Source organism: Punica granatum, chromosome 1 (genome assembly GCF_007655135.1).
Source record: "Punica granatum isolate Tunisia-2019 chromosome 1, ASM765513v2, whole genome shotgun sequence".
Taxonomy (NCBI): domain Eukaryota; kingdom Viridiplantae; phylum Streptophyta; class Magnoliopsida; order Myrtales; family Lythraceae; genus Punica; species Punica granatum.
The window spans coordinates 55,289,730-55,301,938 of NC_045127.1; the positions used below are offsets into that span (position 1 = coordinate 55,289,730).

The 12,209-nt window shown below is 34.6% G+C and overlaps 1 pseudogene; it reads left to right on the top strand.

Moving 5' to 3' along the window:
• The first annotated feature begins 2,165 nt into the window (after positions 1-2,165).
• LOC116193258 lies at positions 2,166-3,768 on the top strand (annotated as a pseudogene).
• Positions 3,769-12,209: the final 8,441 nt, after the last annotated feature.

Here is a 12,209-nt window from a genome sequence, read left to right on the forward strand (position 1 = left end):
TTCGTGATCATGTTGGTTTTACGGATATATATGTATTTTTATTTTTGATCAATTATGATGCTTGAAAATGATATCAATATCAAGATTTTTAGATGTGGAATTCGAATTGATAAAAGCTAGTAAAACGTGTGGCATATCGAGCCAATTGTTAAGTCAAGCAGGGTGAAAGAGCCACCTAGAGTAGAGAGAGTAGCTGACGAGGAGGATCTTATCTATGTTGTAAAATTTCCTCTTGGGCCTATACAGACTTGAGCTCATCTGCAACCTAAAAGCTTAAACTAATAGGTTACTGAACCCAATCTTCATATAAACTTGTGGTTTCTTTCTTAATTTTTTCATGTGGGATAACGTATATCAACACTCGCGCTCACGTGATAACGTGTGGTTCAACACGTGCCACGTGCCCTTAAACACCTGCCCTTAACAATTGACCATGAGCCAGGCATCCTCTTCCGTACTCGTGCAAGAGGGGGACAAATATCAAACTAGTCAAGTTTACTGTTATTTATTATGGTATACATAGATTAGCTTCTCTGCCACAGGATATATAACAAACCAGCCAGCCAATAGTGCGTGGCAGATCGATCGTGAGACCCGGCAGGCTGCAGAGGCAGCTAGCTAGGTGCAGACAATTGATAGCACGATATTGAAGACCAGGTAAGTACGAGCATACGGGTTGGGCGACGCCCTCTCTCACCGTCATCATGTTTTGGGTCTGAGTGAGCTTGGGCTTGGAGCAATGCAATCAGCCGTATGTTTCTTGGTCCGACTAAGCTAATATTGAAATTGTACGTTATGCCACGCATTGCACCTCATTAACCAATATATATTACTAATTAGTTAGCAGGGCTAGCTCCTAGTGATCAACGGGTGAAGTTTGACATATTATTACGTTGGGTCGCATGCATGAAAGCTGGCGGGGCGGTAATCCTTCCCTCACTCCACACTCCGCTTGGCTTGTATGCGCGGGCGCACACATGCTCACACACATATATATGCTGCATTAATCTCACCTGCATTGCAGCTGAGGCGAAGTTGAATATCTTGATTCTCCAATTATCATTAAAAAAAATTAATTAATTGATTAATATAGGATAAAGTTGATGGTGGAAGGAGGAGGAAAGCTTAGGATGGGGCGGGGCGGGGCATTGCAGATCGATTCTGACGTAATTAGCTGAATCTTGACTTGATAAGATCACCAAAGCCAAGCAGTGCAGAGCAGAGCTGTTGGTATTGTGTACGAACATAGCTGATGGATGAATATATATATATATATATATATATATGAAGATCGATCGATCGTCATTCTGTTCGTGTTGTATAACTTAAAATGAGACGGAGCAATTTAGGAATGAATGAATGATAGTGTTGGTTCGTTCATGCCTTTGGTGGATATGAATCTCAATCTCCATCTCCATCACCATCACCAAATTAACAAGAAAAATATAATAAGAATTTGATCTCTGTCACATCAAAATATAGAGAAAAGCCGAATTAGTTTCAAACAAACAACCAAAAGTATTAAAATAATATCTCACCCAAAATAAAATTCGTAAATTATATAAAAAAAGAAGTTTAGATTTTAATTAATTGTGTTTGTGGGGAACAAAATGATATGGATTAAACGGCACTCTCTTCTTCGTCTGGACGCGCACATTGGGATCGATGTCCAACTAGGTAGATGTTATGTCATGTTGTGCCTTACTTTTTCACTCCATCTCTGCTACTAATTACGAGAACATAAATAAATAAATAAATAAATAAAAGAATGTGCCTACCTCCGTCCGTCCATCCATACATATATCCCGTTCTTATTTTCTGTTCCTTTTCATTTGTAATCAAGTGGTGCTCAATTCGATTGAGTGTACCTCGAGTGAGTCAGACGTATGTAGATCATTCATACTCAACCTTAGAATCTACTATAGGTATTTAATTCAAACCCTTAGGGCATATTTGGTTCAACGGATTTGATCAGGAATGGATTAACTATTCCACACGGAATAGATAATCCGACGTTTGGTTCGCATGATTTGGGAAGAACCTATTCAGGATGGGCCCAAAATCCAGCTTTCATCCGGATTGAGACAGCCTCACGTGAAGATCCGACTTGGGCAAGGGCATCCGAAATAGATCATGAAAAGACTAAAATACCCTCATCATTTTAACTTAATTTCAAAACGTGCCATCGTTCTAATCCATCAGCTCTGTCGAAGAACATTGCCGAACAAGTGCAGAACACACTCTGTCGAACGAAGCTCCCTCCACTCCGACAGCACAACTCCTTCGAAGCTCGACGCCTCAACGCCTCGACGGCGCCATTCCACCCAGGCGACTCCACTCTAGGTTGCCCGGTCGCTCATCACCCACTTCCTCGCTTGAAGCAGCTGATCTCTCGCCCTCTGCCAAGGTAATGTCCGCGGTTTCTACCCCTCGAATCCATTATAATTGGGCTTCTCCCGCTGCTTGTGAAGTCCAAGCTTTCAGTTTTGATTATAGAGTAGTCGATTATCAGTTAGGGTTTTCGATTTCATGATCAGGGAAGTCGATTACATGTTATAGGGTTTTCGAATTTCCGGTAGGTTTTGATTCGATTTTACCGTTTTAGGTTGTCTTGAAGGCATAGCTTCGATTTTGATTGTTCTGATGGGGAGATTTGGGGAAAAAAATTTCGGTTTTGAACAACCCCAAATACTGAGCATCGACAGTTAATACTTCCATTAGCTAGGATTGTGATGAGAGGCTCACCTAAGGTTGACTAATTATGTCACGGATTTGCAAGTTCTGAGCATTACTTCGGGCGGCTTCTGTGCACCCGAAGATGCTGCATCTATGATTCAGATGAGCTTCAAAGCCTATTTGCTTCGTAGATCGCAGGCTCTCTGTGCCCTCAGAGAGTTGGCAGTAGCCAAAACCAAGTTAAAGGAAGTCAGGGCAGTGTTCAATAATTTCACTTACCGCAGCCGGATAGCTCACGATGCAGAGGAGCGTCAAAGGTTTGCTGAGAGGATCATCGTTGTACTGCTCACTGTCGATGCCATTGAGGTAATATAATGTGTGTTTTGATTCATTTTGTTCAATTAGTTACAACCTGGCCGGAGAAGACGCTTGTTGCTGTTATTCTAGATTTATATTTGTATATGCAATGGGAATGATCGAGATAGGGAATTAGTCAGTGCCAGTCATAAGTTCTTGCTCATTTGAAGTGTTGACAAGGACAACTGTAACACTTCACTCTAATAGGAAATATGACTTATGATCTCCCTTAGACAGATGTTTAGCACTTAGAATCCACACTCTTGTTCTTTCGTACATCATTTACAGAGCTAAGAGCCTAGGAGACAAATGCATGTTGGTTGTTATATCCTTTAACATGGACTTAAGCTCCCAGGGTGTTGATCTAATGGTGTGAGCTGCAAAGAAGTCAATGACAAATGAGTTGGAAGCGATGCTTGATGTGGTGGACCCGCAGCCTCTAGATAAATATCTTGCCATCAGGAGGAGGAGGATGTTTGATGTCCCTGATGGTCACGTCAAAAAGGAGGTTGCTAATGGGGTTGCCCAGATTGTGAGGATGCTTGACCAGGATGAGAAGAGCACCACCAGCACTTCTGAGGTCTAAGAATGGGAAATTGATGTTAGAGTAAAAATGAAATTGTAGCTATATCGTGTTTGGATAGGAGGTTGATATGTAGCTATATTAGGATGAACATTGTACTGTATCTGTTTCTCATCATATTTACTCGAGAATGTACCTTTATGTTCACTAGATTTGCGTCGGCCATTATCCCTCGCAATTTTGTGAGGAAATTTTCCTCCTAGTTTCGGATTTCCTCGCAAATTTAATTTTAAATTAAAAAAATAATTAAAATTCATTTATGAACCGAAGTTGGGGCGACAAATGGTGCTAGAGGCCACGAATGGTGCTGTTGGGATGCACCAAATAGGACAACGAGTTGGAGGGCGGTGAAGTTGGAGGACGGCGAAGTTAATTAAAATAATTAATTTTCACAAATTATTTAATACTCCCGCTATTTTTTATTAATTAAAAATATTAAGTTGTAAATATTATTTCACTTTCAATTATTTAAAATGTTTATATTTTTTAAATTATAAAAATAGATAATTATGCTTATTACATTATTAAAATAATTAATTTTATTAATAAACACAACTTTTAGTAATTTAATTAAATTTTTTAATTTTTAGAAATTATTTACTTTTCTTTACATTTTTTAAAATGCTTATTTTTTATTAATTATAAAAATTGTCATTAAAATTAGCTATTTATCTTATAAAACCTATTATATTTATATGAAGGGCATTTCTGTCCTTTTATCCTATTCCTGTTCTTTTTATTCCTTATTCAACCCAATCAAACATCAAAATTATAATTCTCAGTTTTGCTATTCCTTCCAACCAAACAAAAAAATTTCATCAGAATTTCTATTCTATTCCCTGTCTATTTTAATCTTTGTCTATTCTAATCCTGCGAACCAAACGTACTCTTAGGTATCGTGCGACGAGAGACTTCCATTCGTTTAATGAGAGCATGCCACATAAGCATCTTAGATGAATTCTTGCTCCTTCATTGATTGTCTCTTCTATTCTCCTTATTGAATGCCCTATAAAACTTTATCAAATTTATTAAAATTCAAACAATCTAATTAAAATTTTCACAACCCATCTCCCTATATATATGTGTGTATATATATATATATTAGTTCAACTTCCTGCAACAAGAAAGCATGTCATCATTCAAGTAATAATTTTTTTGGTGACAGAAACACAATTTTTTCTGTGACAATGTCTTTAATTAAAAGAAATGGATGAGCATAATAAGTAAAATTTAATAAACTATAAATATATAAATTATATATATATATATACATACGGTTCTTTTGTGACTCTTATTCATAGTCTAGCTATACAATTATAAATTGTGGAATTCTTGAAAAATATAAAATACTTTGAAGCAACTGATAAGTACATATACAAAATTTGAGTACGTTTGGTTTCAAAGTTAAAGTAACTTTGATTTTGATTTTGATTTTGATTGTGGAAAATGACAAATGAGATTGTATTATAAATTTGACTTGGGAAACGTGTGTTTTTATTGTGTAGTGGGTAAAGTTAAAATCAAAATTATAGTTCTAAAATTTGATTATGAAACCAAACGGGCCCTTTATGTCTTTAAAAATCCTCATCACATTATGGAACATCTATACGTATTTTTGTCATTGGCAAGTTTACATAAAAAGATGTGCAAAGATTCCAATAACCAATATATATAATATTTGAAATAAATGTGATACATGTAGACTTTTATCTCATAACTATTCATGAATTTGGATATGCAATACAACTATTTAAAAATTTCTAAATACCTTTTCTATAATATATAATATTATTACATTATCCGGTAAGTGCGATTGTACTACTATTATATATTTTTATAATTAATTATTTGTTGTAGTCCCTATCTCCACTCCAAAATTTTTTTTATGGAGAAAAAGATCCTCTAAACCGATGCAAGTGATAGGTACTGGGGGACGGTCCTAATTGAAGAAACCCATGAAAAACGCCATATATGCGGATATAGAAGCGAGAGGTTCAAATTGTCGGAACAACACTATCACTCCACTTTTCGAGGAAGTTGGCGATAATGGTGCTCGAGTCCTAGAGAGAGTCGCAATATGGTTTTTGAGCTTACGAATCTCTTCCAATACAATAGAAAAGAAGTAAGGTCTATCATATCATCCGTCGTACTAATTTAAACGTACTCTTAATTTTCTCACATATTACTTGTTCTCCATCATCAGTGGTAAGTTCGTTAATATAATTTATCAAGTATCAATTGAAAATCTATTAACTATATTTCTAAAATATATTCACGAAATATTTACTAATATATATAAAAATAAGGCCCGCGCAGACTAGTTTTATATAAGACTATCCTCGCAGCTTGACCTGAGGGGATTTTGAAACTTGATGGAAATTATTAGTACAAGGCACAAGCTACGTAACCAAACTTCCCTTGAGGTTAGCCCCCTTTTGATCCTTTGTTCTCTAAATTAATTAAACAAGTCAAGGGAACAAACGATTTAGAGGTTTACGATATTTGGGGGTGGGTAGACAACTTTTGCAGGTAGAGAAAGAAAGAGAAGAATATTACGGGGATTGATTGGTGTCGACCACGAAAAAGAAAACTTAGTGGTGCTTGTGCATGCATGCTAGCTCTTCAATACTTACCATTATTTGGTGTACAAACAAAAGTTTGAAGTTAAGAAATTCAATAATCATATTTATATACACGTACATATGGAATTAAATTATGTAAGTTTTCGGAAGGAAAAAAAAAACACGTTAGTTTTAAAAGTAACCAATTTCGGCTCACTATCCAATGTTGACAAATTCTATAATGTGATGCTAAGGGTTTTAGGTCTTATCTCAATTTCTTAATCATAATAGGTCTTATCTGAATATAGAAAATGTATTTTTACTCAAAAATGGTTTAGTTACGCGCTGGTCACGCACGAGTTCATCATTAATTTATATGGGGCAACGCAATATATATATATAGTTAGATAATGGTCGCTTCCTCCAAGCAACCATCACTTTCGACTTTCTGTGGTAGCTTTGGAATAGCAACGCTCAATCCAATGCATGCAATTGAGAAAATTTTAAAGAGGCTATCAAAGTACTAGGATGCATGGAGAAAGCACCATTTTCTTGTTCCTCAACCTCAAACCTGAGGCTGCTCCTATCCCATTACATTCAGCACAGATACAGCTCTCCAAGATGGGGGAGCCTGGATAACCATTGTTTGCACCAGCACCTTCGGTTCACTACTGTCAACTTGGACCATTGAAACTGCAGCAACGGCACCTGCGTAAGGGGAGCTGGATAGATTGATCAAAGCAATGGAATTAGCTTGGGAAATGGAGATCAAACAACCTCCTCTTATTAAGCGATGCCAAAGACCCTATCGATGCCATCCAATCGAATTCCTTCCATTTCCAACCCCAACTTGCAGATTCGTTGGCTCATCTACTGAACAATCTCTCTTCTTTTAATTGTTGGTTAAAATTGCTTATCTCCCTAGAAACTCTAATTTTTTGGCCCATAATATTGTCAAATGGGCAAGCAGATGTAATCATGTTGGCCCAAATAACATCTCCAATCTTCCTTCTCGACTTCTATGGAGAGAGATGGAGATGTAATCGACCCAGCTGTTCTTTTGTTATCTATGTTATGAATGAAATTACCTTCCAAGGGAAAAAAAAAAAAAAGAGAAGAAGAAAGAAATATGAACTTTCTTTTCCTAACAAAATAACAATGCTAATCCATGTACCAGCATACATTTAATTATCTTTCCTTTTCTTTTTCCACCGAAAACAATTATCTTTCTTCATCTACGGGTAGAGTTTGATTATTCATCTTTACATTTCGTCGACCTATAATAAAATCTCTGGTTGGGAGGGAACGGGAAGGTTATGTTTTAGAGAGGAGGGGAAGGTTAGGTCAAACGAGGCGGCCCATTAAATTTATTTATACACACGAGGCAATTTTAAGTTCAACAATTTTTTTTTCCCCTCTCTCTTATTCTTTTTTTTTAATGCATACTTTAAAAATTAAACTGACTCCAATTTATTCAAGTCCGATCGAATTGACACACTAAAAAATAAAATTATCACAATAAAAATTTTTATCAATTAACAGATTTGATCTCTCTCTCTCTTTTATCTTCGTCCTTGTCAAGTTGTCATGCCTCCTTCCCTCACTGTTTATTCATGTTCATGCTCCGAGTGGGGGGGGGGGGGGGGTTTCTCCTGTGAAATTCCGATACTGCCCCTCAAGACCAGAACCCGTCCAACGGTCTCATCTCCAAGTGTATCTTCACTTTCATCATTCATGATCTGCCCTGTGATAATCCTTGGTCCATATCCTTCGTGCACGCCCCCATCATCTAACGCTGTTAGAGAAGACTTCTGGACACAGCTCCAAGCCCAACTACTTTCTGCACCAGAACCTTGGATTAGCATGGGGGGGATTTCAATAGTATCACTGAGAGTTCCGAAAAAGAAGGGGGAGACTTTTTACTGCCAGCTCAAGTTGTAGCCTCTCGGGCACTTTATAGATGCAAATGAGCTGATAGATCTGGGTTATTCAGGCAATGCACGGCTTTCCCTAAGTTTAGATCTATAACTTAATTTCTTCCCTAGACAGGACCTCTATTTTTTTTTCTTTTTTAGGGAAAAAAAATTGATTCTCCATTTTTATACCACATATCCTCTTTTAACACCAATAAATGAAAGGGTTTCTAGAAATGAATTTTTTTTTTTAAAAAAGTCGTTACCTTAACCGCAAGGAGGGGATGCCGAAGGCAGGACTAGTGACTGGAGTGAAGTCATAACAAGGTAACCGTACTAGAAGGTGCGGCCGAATCACCTCCTTTTCAGGGATTAATTACTATGGCTATAAAACAATCCAAGCCTTGCTGAGGAAGAGTTACAAGGCGTAAAACAAAAACAAAAAAATGTTGATTCGAGGATCAAAAAATTATCAAAAAATTTTCCTTAATAATTTGTTTGATTCAGAGAGGACAGGTTGAATTTCTTCATGATATGACATATGATTCGATGAAATATCCCCGGGGAAGAGGATCAAGTTGGCCCTTGTGAACAGCTTGTCTTAGTTCCTGAATATTCAGACAATAAAAAGAGTAAAAACGAATAATATTAAAACAGTTATGAATTCCATACAATTTCTTTTACTTGCCCGAACAACCCAAAGTTTAGTTATTTGCCAAAGAGTCGAACAATGAAAATAGATGGCAAATGAGAAATCTCTATTTTGGTTAAGAATTCCTCTTGTTGGGTTCGAATTCTAATGAATCTTACAAGAATTTCTAATTAAATAAAAATTGGAATTCCCATTTATTTCTTGTGAGTAATAACTTAATCCTTCGTAAAACACTCATTGTAGAAATATCAATAAATAGTTCAACCCATCCTTTTCGATTATGAAGGAAAAAAAATTCGATCCAGTTACTCCACCGCGGCGAACCCATCCTACCTCCTCTACGTTCTTAGTCCCTCTCGGTTCATCCCTGATAATAAGTAATATATTGTGAAGAAAAGAGGAGGGAAAAAAGAAAGAGAAGGCTTGGTTGAACAGGTAGATTGAAAAAAAAGAGAGAGATAAGATGAGTGGAGGAGATAGGTCAAATTGAAAATAAAACTAGCCCGCTCACCAACGCATTGCGCGAGCTTTAATATTTATATACTTCAATTAAAATTTTGTGCAATATATTTTGCAAATATATTTAATTAATGACTTGTAGTAAATTCATTTCATTAGTTGAGAAAACTACTCTGGTAGTGATGATTTGTAGTTTATTTATAACTAATTTTGCATTTTTACGATTTTAGTTAAATCCTTTGTAATTTGCATTTTCAATGGTACCGTAGATGACATGAAATATATAATAAAAAAAGGATGATTCAAATGCTAGTTATATATCAAATAGTTGATTGCTTATAGAAAAACATTTACTATTGAAATAATGATGAAATATTATATAGTCAAATATAAAACTATTCAAATTATGAGGAAGTTTTTGAGGTCAAAACTTGAAAAATAATTCGAAAAAATCGATGTAACCTAAAATATAATATGAAGAAAAAAATGTTGAAATAACTTAGAAAATAATATGAAAATATAAGATATAATCTTCTTATTTCTATATTTTTCAATTTATTTGTTGACACGTTACTCTATTTTTCAAATTATCAATTTGCCTTGTGTTTTTCTTTTTAATTTCGCTGAACTTTTTGCATGAGGAATCTCTCTTATATTATTAATATAATAGTAGATTTCGACCAAATAATTAGACGAAAGTACATGAAATATAAATTAATGAGGATATTGGTCTAAATGCTTGAATTGATTAAACGATACCCCATCAATATGTAAAAGAAAAATATTTACTCAACCTATAAAGATATTTTTCTAGAAATACGTATTGATTACATTATTATCACTATAATGAACTTAAAAAATATTAAAAGTTTTGGAAAAATGTATTGACAGGGGACGTGAAGGGATAATAAACCACAAGTTGAGGGTTTATCGAGAAGGCTTATGTGGAAGTTCCTCTTTAAGATAAACCGCAAACCCTCATTAGATTATTCTAAATTACCATATATAAAATATAAATAAGAATAATAATAATAATAATAATAATAATAATAAGAAAAGTTGAATGTAGAGTTTCAAATACGAGACAATATGCACAATTACCGATGTCTCTACTAGTACAACAACAACAAACTCATGTTTTTCTTTCACTTTCTTAATTTTTTTTATTGATTAATTTAGGGACCTATAAACTAAATACAAGAATATGAAAAGTCCATCGTTGTGAGTCTCCCAAACTTGTGAAAATGCTGATGTAGCAGGATATTATTACATGAATTGAGACCTCCCATTGCACGATGTTGGAGAGCCAAAATTAAATACCCATAATAGATTTGTGAGTGATTACTTGTGTTATCAATTTACCATTAAAATCTTAATTTAGTGATTTATATTAATTAAAGATATATTGTTAAGGGTAATTTGTAAAGGAGAAATTGAGACTTAAAGTCAACTCTTTGACTTTATGTGATAATTATATTATATAAAGAAGTGAAAGCAGACCCTAATTTGAGACATACTGGTGAGTAGTAGCCTTTTCCTACTCGCAGCAGTTTTTTTTTAATTATTTTTTCTTTTTTTCTATATTATTATTTTAAATCCAATCCAAAAAGGTACTAGATAATTTGGTTGTCCCATCGGGATCCAATCCCATTTTAAACCCCTTTGTTAGTATTTTAAATCCAATTTTATTTATGTTTTCTTTATTATTATTTTAAATCCAATCCAAAGAGGCAATAGATAACTTGGTCGGAATACTTTGAGTACTCTTATGACTGTTTTTTTTTCACATTTTTAACACATTTGTAAGTATTCTAAATTCAACTGGAACGAGGTAGTAGGTTATTCAGTCAATTCGTTATGATAAACAATCCTCTCATTACGATCAGATCAATTATTTAAGAAAAAGGTGATTTTCGCCAAAATTTTGTATGGATAAATCGGAAGAAATTTCATATCGAAGATACTTGATACACAAATTAGGATATATGTATTTTTTATTTAGGTTTCCAATGGGAAATATTTTCCTGCTTTTGAGAATTTATTCTCTTCAGAGGCCCATGAGCATTCCAAACATATCATCATTAACAAATAAACATCTTCCCTACTCGTAGTTTTTAATTTTTAAAATTTCAATTTTTCTTTGTATATTATTAAATCCGATCCGGAAAAGGTAGTAGGTAATTCAGTCGGCTCATCGAGAAAAATTCAAGATTTGGTCCTATTTTTTAACCAATTTCTTAGTATATGAAATCGGACTTGAACAATGTAGCAGATTATCCGATCCGTCGGAATAAACGATCTAGTCACTATGGTTGATTAACTTTTGTCCACCCGACGGAATAAACAATCCAATCATTATGATCATATCAGTTATTAAAAAAAAAAAACATTTTCACACAACTTTTGTATGTAATCCGTAGAAATTTCATATTGAAAACTAGATATACAAATTTAGGTATATGTTTTTTTTTTAAGTTTAGATTGCCAATGGGAAACCTTTTCCCATATAAATAATAATAATTCTTGATATTAGTGTATCTAACAAATTAATTGAGACTTTTGTTTGCATCGGCGGCCGAACGGGGGACTCATGCCTAATATAGATAATTACAGTAGTGTAAATACTAACTGTTGTATAATATGTTTTGTAACACTATATATATATATATATTATACGAGAAAAGAATCTGCAAGTTGGGGAAAGGAAAAGCTAAAAAAGAAAATAAAATAAAAGGAAATGTTATTGCAATTTGCAAGGAGAGAGCAACCGAACGACCCACTTGAAGCATCAGCCACTGCCAGCCTTCTCTTCTTCATCTCCACTTTCAAGAAGGGAAAAAAAAATAAATGAAGATATTAACCCAATGGGAATGAGTGCCGCTACCGTCACCAATTACATGCCAATTGTCTTATTATTATGATCATCATCATGTTCATCATCATTATTATTTGTAAAATTTACATTGGATCTATAAGCGATTTGGTTCATCTTTGATCCAAAAATTCAA